Below are 11,614 nucleotides of genomic sequence, written 5' to 3' on the forward strand. Positions count from 1 at the left end.
AATACATCTATTGCAGAATCAAATATTCCATTGGACAAGACAGGAATTCTGTCAAATACTATGTGTAAAATGAATTTTAAGTCCTGCTTAACCCTAAAATCTAAAATCATGGGATGATCAGTATTTCACAATGCTGTATAAAAAGACAACATTCATACTCACAACTAGTCATAGTGAGGCAGTCTAATAACGTGAATTAACCATGAATCCTAACTTTGATGCCTGAGCAATACATATACAAATGGACACCACAAACACACAATTTGAGGCTGACTCTGATAATTTGCTGCCAAAAGCAAAGACCCATCTGGGACTAGACCCTATATTTCCAAAAAAATGACTGGTATTTCAAATCAAAGGAACATCGTAACACCCCACATTTTGCTATTGGATTTTAATAAACGAGGTAGGGGTCGTGCCTAAAAGGAACATCGCAACACGTGTAGCCTTTTTTACTTGCTATACTTTTTTTTTGTTCTTAGTATCACTTCCTTTTTTAAGTGCATTATAGTGTTGTTTGATTTACTCTTTCACTGTTAGAAAAAATTTGGCAGCAAATTGGTTTTAAATAATTCATAGTATTGTATAATAAACGCAGTTAGAGACGTTAATTACGGGCAAAACACAAAAGAGAAGTTTGTTCTAATCAAACAAGCAAAATGAATGATGCGAGTCGTATATCATATCAAATGTTTGATTTACTATGATTATAACAATTGAGTTAAGCTTAATGTCGATTTTCGCCACTTGGATTGAAAATCCACCTAATAAACTTCATGGAAAGAGGTGTGAACATTGGATAAGAACTCGTACACGTTCATTGGACAAATTAATTAGTCCCCACTTCAGCTCAAGCTCTAACCTCGTAAGTCATAGGCCAACATACACTTATAAATACCACTCAATATTAACAAGAAAAAACATCCCAAATATCTTGTCCTACATTTTTTAACAAAAAGTCATCTATACCATCACTTAACTTACCACCAAAAAAACACCATGGCTGAAGAGAAGAAGCACCACTTTGGTCTCTTCCACCACCACAAAGACAAGGAAGAAGACACCCCAGGCGAGAAAACTACCTATGGAGAAGCACCATATGGTGAGAAAACAACATATGGAGAGAGTGAAAAAACTAGTTATGGTGATAATACATATGGCGAGAAACCTAGCACATATGGAGATAACACATATGGTGAGAAAACTAGTTATGGTGATAATTCATATGGCGAAAAACCTACCACCTATGGAGATAATACGTATGGAGAGAAAACTAGTTATGGTGGGGGAGAAACCTATGGAGACAACAAATATGGAGCTGAGAAAACTACTTATGGAGATAGTGCATATGGAGAGAAAACTAACACCTATGGTGAAAATACATATGGTGAGAAAACTAGTTATGGTACTGAAGGAGGTGGCTATGGAGGAGCTGCCTACTCATCTGAGACTACTAATTTTGAAGACACCACAAAAATCAAAACTGCTGAGGATTATGAGGAAGAGAAAAAACACCACAAGCATCATGAACATCTCGGAGAACTCGGGGCGGTTGCCGCTGGTGCTTTTGTCGTGGTAAATATTTCATACTAATTAATTTCTATATACTGACAGTCTACAGATAACAATGTATAATCGTTCATCATGAGGAAATTGGATTAGCAGTAAATGAGGCAAATTATTACAGTATTACGATATGTTAAGATAAACATTTACTGGTATGTTTCAAAAATGTTATTAAGAATTTGCACTATTAATCATATAAAAGGTCACAACTTATAATTGTCTATGATAAGTGGAGTTAATAATATTATATGAAAAAGGTTTGTAACTTAAAAATTATCCACTACTACATGTAAACTGTTCGAAAATATTTTTTACTCTAATTAATAAAGGGTCTAATTGTTTCTTTTGATGGTTTCCTCCATCGATCTCTTTTTTTTTTTTTTTTGGGGGGGGGGGGGGGGGGGTATGAATATATCAGCATGAGAGTCACAAGGCAAAGAAAGACTCAGAGAATGCACACAAGCACCACATAGAGGAAGGAATAGCAGCAGCAGCTGCAGTTGGAGCTGGTGGATATGCATTCCATGAGCATCATGGCAAGAAGGAAGCTAAGGAAGAACAAGAGGAAGCTGAGGGAAAGAAGAAACATCATTTCTTCTAATTTTCCTCATGATATTTAATTATCTCTTTGTTATGATCTTCTGTGCTGCTCTATCCTTTGTTACTGAGCACCAATAAATGAGTTGTCTGTGTGTTACAGTACTCTTGTGTTTGATGTAAGGGTTACTTTTATACACCTTGCTCAGTTTGCCGTTTCAAGTCGTGTACATGTTGTTCACTTTGCAGTGTGAATAATACTATATCCTGTTAATACAGTATTGTTTATATTAATTATTTCAGTGACCATCCATACCTTTTAAAAAAGGTTGATGTCTTTCCTTTGGAGCAAAAACCGACCGAAAAGGCGCTTTTCTCTTTAGCCAGTTATCCCGTGCCCAAATGATACATATACAGTGTGAGCGGGCCTACAGTATTATTGGCAGTCATTTGTACTATGTTGGTATCCATAAGCAGGCAATTATTTGACTATTAGGGGTCTCAGTCAACAGATGAAAAATATTAGACCAAGAAAAAAGGGTAAGAAGGTAAAAGAAGAAAGCTGTTGAACCCTGAAAGTAAGAGTCCAAATTTGAAATATCTATTGTTACTAAAATAGAATTAGTGGATAGCAAGTAGATTAATATAAAATTAACTATTATTACTACTAATTAAAGATTCAATGGCTTAATTATAACCTTATTGTTTCAATGAAATATATATACGAGCATAACTATAGAACAGACGGAATTATCAAAAGACGAGAAGGATTTTGCTAAGGAATCGGAATATAATTACGCTATTTAAAATAGGTCACCAAAATATGTTCGTTCTTCGATTACTTTTTCTTTTCTTTCGTTCTTTCCCTTTTTTGGTTGGCAGATGCAGCTCGTTTTTCTTCGATGTATCCGGTAAAATGTAATCAAGGTTTGCGATAAGATGAATAAAATTTTCACTCTTAAGTACGAGATTTAATGTTTGAGTCCTGAGAATAAAAAAATTTAATAGAAAATATTTTTTGTATAATTAATGGGTGTGTGTGAGTGCGAGGTGAATCTAGGATTCAAATTCAAGGGATTTAACATCTTAAATTTTTAGCACTAAACTATTATATTTTTAAAGTTATGGATTTATATCTACTATTTATTTTAATAAATTTTTACACATAAATTTATATCGCGCATCGAAAGTTTGGGATTCAATTGAACCCCAAGTTATAATTCTCCGTTCGCCTCTGTAATAATGAGTGGATACTGAAAAAAAAAAGTTGTCTTCATCTGGACTTCAAAAGAATAATAGCCAAACCTTTGTGATTGTGAATTTCTTTTATGTCTTTCCAAATTGTGAATTTGAATGTACAAGAAAGCCAAGTCATATCAATTTACAACTAATTATGAAGTGGAAAATTGTGTGTGCCACCATTTGATGGGGATTGAAATCACAAGTGCCCCATACTAAAATCTAACTTTTTAACATTATCGCACTCGATCAATGGCGACCACATATCTTAGTTGAAACAAATTAATTAAATCTTGATATTTGTCAATATTTCTCCATTCCCGCAGTGTATAGGTATATCCTTATGGTTTAATTAAGTACAGCTAATTTTAGATGGTTCTGGTACAACTTTTCATAAATGATCTTAGAAGTTACTCCATCTAGTCCAAAATATTTGAGGTTTTAAGTTTGAGCACATGGATTAAAAAATTCACTAACTCTTAAAAATTAAGAGGGGTTTTGACTTATATGGCCTTAATTAGTACTCCCTCCGTTCACTTTTACTTGTCAACTATTCCTAAAACAGATTTTCATTTTTACTTGTCATTTTTCACATATCAAGATAAGACAAATTCTTTTTTTCTGTTTTACCCTTAACATCAATTACTCATTCCAAATCATTTTTTAAAACCAATATCACTATATAGCAATTAATATGGGCATCATGGTAATATATACACTTTATTTATTATTTCTTAAACAACGTGAAAAGTCAAAAGTGGACAAGTTAAAGTGAACTGAGGGAGTATGATTTTGCTATATTTTTAGGTTAACATAATTATTACGCAAATATGGGAATGTGTCAAGGACAAATTTGAAAAAGAGAATTAAATACTTTCTTGATTTTGTGAAACATCAATTATTTTTTATTAACTTTTAGAGGCTAAAATCTCAATTAATTTGGAACAGAGGGAGTTGTAATTTATAAATAATTATGAGTGGCTTATACTATAGTTGTTAATAATTATTAATTACAACTTGAGCCTTATATTATAGTTGTTAATACTCCCTCCGTTCACTTTTACTTGTCCACTTTAGACTTTTCACGTTATTTAAGAAATAATAAATTAAGTGTATAATTTACCAATATACCTATATTAATTAGTGCATATTTTTATTAGATTTGAAAAATGATTTGAAGTGAGTAATTAATATTATTGTTAAAATAGGAAAAAAAATTATTTTATCTTGGTATGCTAAAAGTGATAAGTAAAAGTAAAAATCTATTTTTGAAATACTGGATAAGTAAAAGAGAACGGAGGGAGTCACTACTAAAAAAACAGAATTTTCCGACAAAAAAAAAAATGGCAATTTCCGACATCATGAGGTCGGTTTTGGGCAAAAAACGACCTCAAAATCAAGTCGGAAAATAGTGGGTCGGTAATGTTTTTTTAGCCAGGTATTAATTAAATAAAATACCGACCTCATTAGGTCGGTAAATTATATTAATAATATAATGATATGAGTTTACCGACCTCCGGAGGTCAGTAATTTATATGAATATATGATATATTGTTTTAGATTTCCGTCGCCGTGAGATCGATATTTTATAAATTTTTCCAAATATTTGCAGAAACCCGACCTCATGAGGTCGGTAATTTGTAATTTTTTGGAATTGTTTTCAGAAAACCGACCTCATGAGGTCGGTAATTTGCAATTTCTATAGATAGTTTTACAGAATAGAGGTCGGCAATTTGCAATTTCTATAGATAATTTTGCAGAAAATTGACCTCATGAGGTCGGTAATTTGCAATTTCTAGATAATTTTGCAGAAAATTGACCTCATGAGGTCGGTAATTTGCAATTTCTAGATAATTTTGCAGAAAACCGACCTCATGTATTTTGCATAAAACCGACCTTATGAGGTCGGTAATTTGCAATTTCTGGGAATATTATGCATAAAATCGACCTCATGATGTCGGTAATTTGCAATTTCTTGGAAAATTTTGCAGGATCCAGCTGCTGTTCTAGCCGCCCCCTATCAAGATGAAACAATTTTATATTCAACTAAAACCGGCTCAAATAGCTGCCAACAATTCACCAAAGTACTGAAAAACATAAAACATTAAGCTACTTCAACAAACACGTATATTACAACCAACAATACGTCAAATTCAATTCGAAACTACTTCAAAGTTGAATCAAAACATCATTCAAACATTTCGAAGAGACATTAAGCTACTTTAACTTTTGCAAACATCTACACAACATTAAACTACTTCACAACCTTTGCAAACATCCACAAAACATTAAACTAGTGGGACCACCAACACTCTCAAGCCACCTTTCCTCTATTTGTTCTTCTGTCATCTGTGTGTCGGGTGGCTGAGTACGAAGAAACTCTGCCTTTGAATGTTGATATTGATTCTAAAATAAAAAGGTAAAATTAGCAACCAACTTAAATTAGGTATTCAACAGAAAAAACTATCAAATTCAGAAAAACTTTAGTTTAAAATTCTAGATTTTGGGTGAAGATGGAACTACTTAGACCTTGAGGGACAGAGTTGTTAATTACAACTGCTTCTTCGAAAGTCTGCAAGCAGAAACTTTGGAATGAGAAATTGAATCCAAGAGAAGTTTTACCAAATACGGGACAGAACGCTATTGGTCATCTCGAAAATTCAATGCCTTCGAAAGGAAATACCTTAAACTTCATTACATAAATAACTGGACCAAACAATTCTTCCTTCACAATTTCAGCTTTTGGAGAAATTTCAACGATTGTTGGATGCACAAAGTTACCCTCAGATTCTATGACTGAACCACATGTAAGGTTCTTTCCACCCTGCAAAACATTCATTTTAGAAAACAAAGTTCAACTCACACTTTTCCCTCTATTGAGAAGGGAAAAAAAATTCAATTCCAATATATGGATGTAGTCTTAAGTCCTAACTCCTAAGTCCAGCTGAGTAAACAAAATGTGGTCTCCATTTTATTTTTAAAAATATTATGACCATTATGATCTGACATTTACTATTGCTAATCAAATTGTAAGACAAACTCTTGTGCATTTGGAACAACTGTTCTCACCATCAACATATATACGAAGGGGTCGGGCAACACTAGGGAGGAGAGGGAAATAAATGCCAATGCTGAAATAATTAGGGGAATGAAAGTCTCAAGAAACTGGACATACCTGGGACTAGATATTTTGTATTCCCTTCTCAAAGTTTTCCCTAGAAGTACGAGTATGCACTGGCCCAAGTAAGGTACCGTTTTCTAAAGGATCCCCTATCTTAACTTGCTTGTACACCTCCACCAGTGGTTTAAGAACCTTCTCGTATACTGTTTCATGAACAAGCTTCATGCAGAAAAATATTTATGAAGAAACAGTAAGAAATTCTGAAAGTGAAATCTTTAAACCGAAAACTGAATAGAATTTTAAACAATTAATGAAATACCAGTCTCCGGCATGTTGTACAGCGCTGACCAGCCGTACCAATAGCAACAAATAAAACAGAACGAACAGCAAGTTCAATGTCCGCATCATCCATTACTATGATGTTTGTTTCCACTTAGTTCTAGTAGACATTTTCCAAATCTCTGACTTACTGTTTGCTGAACTGCAAGACCAACCTATTGGCACAAAAGAAATAAACCCACATGGAAAATCATTAAAGCAAGTTGTATTTCGATATGCAACTTTTTGTTAACTAAATTAAAAGACAAGATTTATCAAAGTTATGGAATAAGAAGGAATTTGATAAAATTCTAACATTCTTCTCTTCTTCCCTTTCTTTTGCTTTGCTTGTTTTATTTTGAGACTTTAGGTTGTATGAGTTGTTGTACATGGTTGCAGATCCTCTGGGTGTTTTTGTCACAAAAAAATTATTTACTTGTCCTAGAAAAGAAATGTTTGTAGTGTCACTTGCACACAGAAGCAATGAAAGCCAAAACCGCCAAATCTGACCTACATATCCATTTAGTTTCAGAATAAACTCTCTACCATCTTCTTTTCAAGTCCTGTTAATATTCTCTGATTCAACTAGCCAGACAACTTAAAGCCAAAGTAGAAAAGTAAACTAAACAAGAAGATGGATAAAATAACATAAGCACCTCTACCTGTTATTAGCCTTAGTTGAAAATTTTAACTTATCACTACTATCCATAAACTAGTATGATCTTTCTGCAAAATAAACTTTTTCTCAAGAACCACTAGGAAAAGAAGAGAGATACAGACATTAATTTATGTACCTATATCATGATTTCTGGAGACTCGATATCAAGTTAATAACAAATATAGGAAAATTAAGAACCTTCAATCTATTACTTTTTCATCTCATATCCAAGAGTGTAATAGAAGTTTCCTAGAGATGAACCTACGCAACCAGGCAGCCTACGTTTAGGTATGTGTAGTGTCGAGAAGCGGGAAAAATATTTGAAAAGGTAAATCCAAGTTAAAGTAAGAGGCAAATACTGACGCATTATTAGCTGCATCGGAAACCACTTGATGAAAAAGACAAACAGGCATGTTAACATAAGGACAGAAAAGTCACCTTTGAGCTCCCAGTGAACGAGACTAGAGGAATTCATGTGTCCTTTGCTATTGCTTCACCAATTTCAGCTCCACCACATAAGGCAGTAAAAATTGAACCAGGTAAATTGTTTTTCTCCAATACACTAGCCACAATTTTTGTCATTGCTATGGTAACCAAAGGTGCTGTTGGAGCACCTTTCCTGCGAACATGGCATAAAATCCCAAGATTAGAACACCCGAATACCAAACTTGAGTTTAGATTTCAAGCATTAAGACATCAGACATCCTCGAAGAGCAAATTTTCTTTTGGAGATTGAAGAAAGAGTTGAAAGATTAGGCATTTGCATAAACATAAAAAGCATCTGCTCCATCCCTCCCAACTCAATTGCACACACATAACCTATTACAGTTATTAAAACGGGAGCTGAAGCTCTGCTTTTTATTTTTTGAACTTATTTGGATGCGAAGAATTCTGTGTTAGAGCCAGTTATAGCAATATAACTTAGTTAAAGATTCAGCTGCAGCACGAATGCAAAAAAATCAGGTTAACATGGTTCCAGGGTAAGAGAGATTCAATACTCCTGCTTTGAAAGACCAAGGCAATGATTACTTTCAACATAAATGTGTCTATGATGATGTTCAAACTATAGTGTGGCAACAATTACCCAATCAATTTGAGCTCAGCATTAGGTATAAGTTCAAGTTATCAATCTGAAAATATGTTCAACCGTCAGCAAACTATCATTGACAAAAGCCCTTCAATCATTTCTATAATGGAAACCACCTCTTTAAACCTTGAAAATAAAGTGATGGACTTACCAGACAACACAATTGCCACAGACCAGCGCAATACATGCATTCCATCCTGAAAGAACATGACACATAAATTTAGAACAAAATAAGGTGGATATCGATACTTCTCAAACGTTTACTTGGAAAGTAGGGGTTGGATGCCCCTCCATATCAGCTTTTCAGCTCATAAAAACTGGGCAGGAAAAAGGAACTACATGTCTTTTATCCTTCAGACCATACCAAAACAGCTAATGGTAAATTGTAAGCATCCTAAATCAATTAATTTATATGTCTTTACCCTTCCTGAAGCTAATGGGGAGGGCATGTTTTCATAGTGCTGCATAAATCTATAGTGAATTTGATTCTATAGTACATTTTACAATAGCCCTGAAGAATAGGAAGCAAAGCGGAACCAAGTATGTAAACAGGAGAGCTTCGAGAACACTCAAAGAAACTCGCAAGGCAATAAAAGCAAAGAATCAAAAACGGAAGTAGTCCAAAATTTCAAATTAATAATAGACAAACAAGAAAAAGTAATATTGTCAATTCCACAACTAGTAATACTGAGGAATTCCATATAACTCTAATTCTAAGTATAGGAATGCACTTTGTAAATCAGAAACAATATATATTACGCAAACTCTTTTTTCAATGTCATTTTATGGAGCAAAGATTATAGACGTTGCAAACCATACATAACAAAAAATAGAATAATAGGATAATTACTGACCAGAGAGAATAGACCTCACATACTAGTAATTTGAATAGATTTAATTTTTACAACAGAGTGACTTGCATCAAGAAATTAAAGATAAAGCAGCATGTCGAGAACGATAGTACCAGAGCTCAAACATATAAAGTTTATTGTCAATTGTCTTATTCCAATATAAAGCAATATGATTTCCATGCTTAATCACTAGTCGTGATACAAATAGCTATTGAAATTAAGCGATGGAATCTTACTTATCCTCTTTATGAAATCAATAGCAATGTCATCGGAAGATACAAAATGGTTTTCCTAAAGGAATAGTTAAGTACAAATCAGAAAAAAAAATCAAGATTATCCTAAATGTAGAAACTTAACGAAAGAATCTGTAGCCCACAGAACCATACCTCCAATGGTTCGCCGTCGACATCAAGGGAAACGACGGGACTGGGAAGGGGCGTCGGCGACGACGGTGACTGGCAGGAATGTTGGCGACGTCGACGGCGTTATTAGGTTAGGGTTAGAAAGAGAGTGGAAGAGAAAAGGTGAGAGGAAAGAGAGAGAAATGTTTATTTGGGGAACCCGCGACTTAAATAGCACAAAAAAAAAATTGAACCAAACTAGTACAAAAAAAAAAGAACATAAGTAGTATTCACGCACGAAATTCATGCATGAAAGTACCAAACTGCAAAAACACAGTTTTGGCCTTTCACGCACGAATTTTGTGCGTGAATGGGGTCACCAAAAAAAAAAATAGAACATTAGTAATCACGCACTAATTTTGTGCGTTAATGTTGGAGCTTTTTTTTTTTTTTTTTTTTTTTTTTTTTGCGTTACCTTTCCAATCACTTTTTTTTTTTCATACTTTGGGTAAAAATTAGTCATGTTTTAAAATCCCAAAATATCAATACTTTATATAAAACTTAATATTTTTTTTTGCGTACAATAATGTCGGCTCATTACATGAAGTCCACTTAAACGTTTGGATCGTCGTTTTAGGGGTTCTAAAGTGTCCCAAAGCAAGTTTTGAAACTTGTAATATTTATAGGGTTTTGATTTAAGTTTTTTATCATATTTGAATGTACAAATTTAAATATTTGATTTAATAATAATTCATCCAATACGAGAGGTCTATACTAATTAAATGGAATGAATTATTTTTTAATTAGTATAGACCTCTCGTATTGGATGAATTATTATTAAATCAAATATTTAAATTTGTACATTCAAATATAATAAAACACTTAAATCAAAACCCTACAAATATTACAAGTTTCAAAACTTGCTTTGGAGCACTTTAGAACCCCTAAAACGACGATCCAAACGTTTAGGTGGACTTCATGTAATGAGCCGACATTATTGTACGCAAAAAAAAAATATTAAGTTTTATATAAAATATTGATATTTTGGGATTTTAAAACATGACTAATCTTTACCCAAAGTATGAAAAAAAACGTGATTGGAAAGGTAACGCAAAAAAAAAAAAAAAAAGCTCCAACATTAACGCACAAAATTAGTGCGTGATTACTAATGTTCTCTATTTTTTTTGGTGACCCCATTCACGCACAAAATTCGTGCGTGAAAGGCCAAAACTATGTTTTTGCAGTTTGATCCTTTCACGCACGAATTTCGTGCGTGAATACTACTTATGTTTTTTTTTTTTTGTACTAGTTTGGTTCAACTTTTTTTTTTGTGCTATTTAAGTCGCGGGTTCTTATTTGGGTGATGGACGTTTTAATTTTATCTTAATTATACCGATCTCAGGTCGGTATATTTAATAATTTTATTTTTAATTTAAAAGAATATTAATTTATTTAAATTAAAAATAAAATTATAATATTTAGTATCAAATTAATTTCCGATCTAGTGAGGTGGGTAAATTATTTTTTCAATTTTTGGTACAATATTACCGACCTCATGGGGTCAGTTTATTTTAAAAAAAAAAAATGAAAAATAAATATTATGAATTTACCGACCTCATGAGGTCGGTTTTTTTCCGACCTCATGAGGTCGGTTTTTTTCCGACCTCAAATGAGGTCGGTTTTTTTCCGACCTCAAATGAGGTCGGTTTTTTGAGGTCGGGAAATCCTTTTTTTTTAGTAGTGAGTAATTATTAATTACAACTTGAGCCTCTCCTTATTCTCTCATTACTAGAAACAGAGGGTTTTCCCACCGACATTTAATATAAAATCTGTGTTATAAAACATATTTTTCCACCTCATTATTCCCACCAAACCAACTCACTGAGAATATGTATG

The 11,614-nt window shown here is 33.3% G+C and overlaps 1 pseudogene; it reads right to left on the bottom strand.

The window, feature by feature from the left end:
• Positions 1-5,765: 5,765 nt before the first annotated feature.
• Positions 5,766-9,551, bottom strand: LOC132622519 (aldehyde dehydrogenase family 7 member A1-like; annotated as a pseudogene).
• Between the last annotated feature and the right edge of the window lie 2,063 nt (positions 9,552-11,614).

Source organism: Lycium barbarum, chromosome 2 (assembly GCF_019175385.1).
Source record: "Lycium barbarum isolate Lr01 chromosome 2, ASM1917538v2, whole genome shotgun sequence".
NCBI classification, from domain to species: domain Eukaryota; kingdom Viridiplantae; phylum Streptophyta; class Magnoliopsida; order Solanales; family Solanaceae; genus Lycium; species Lycium barbarum.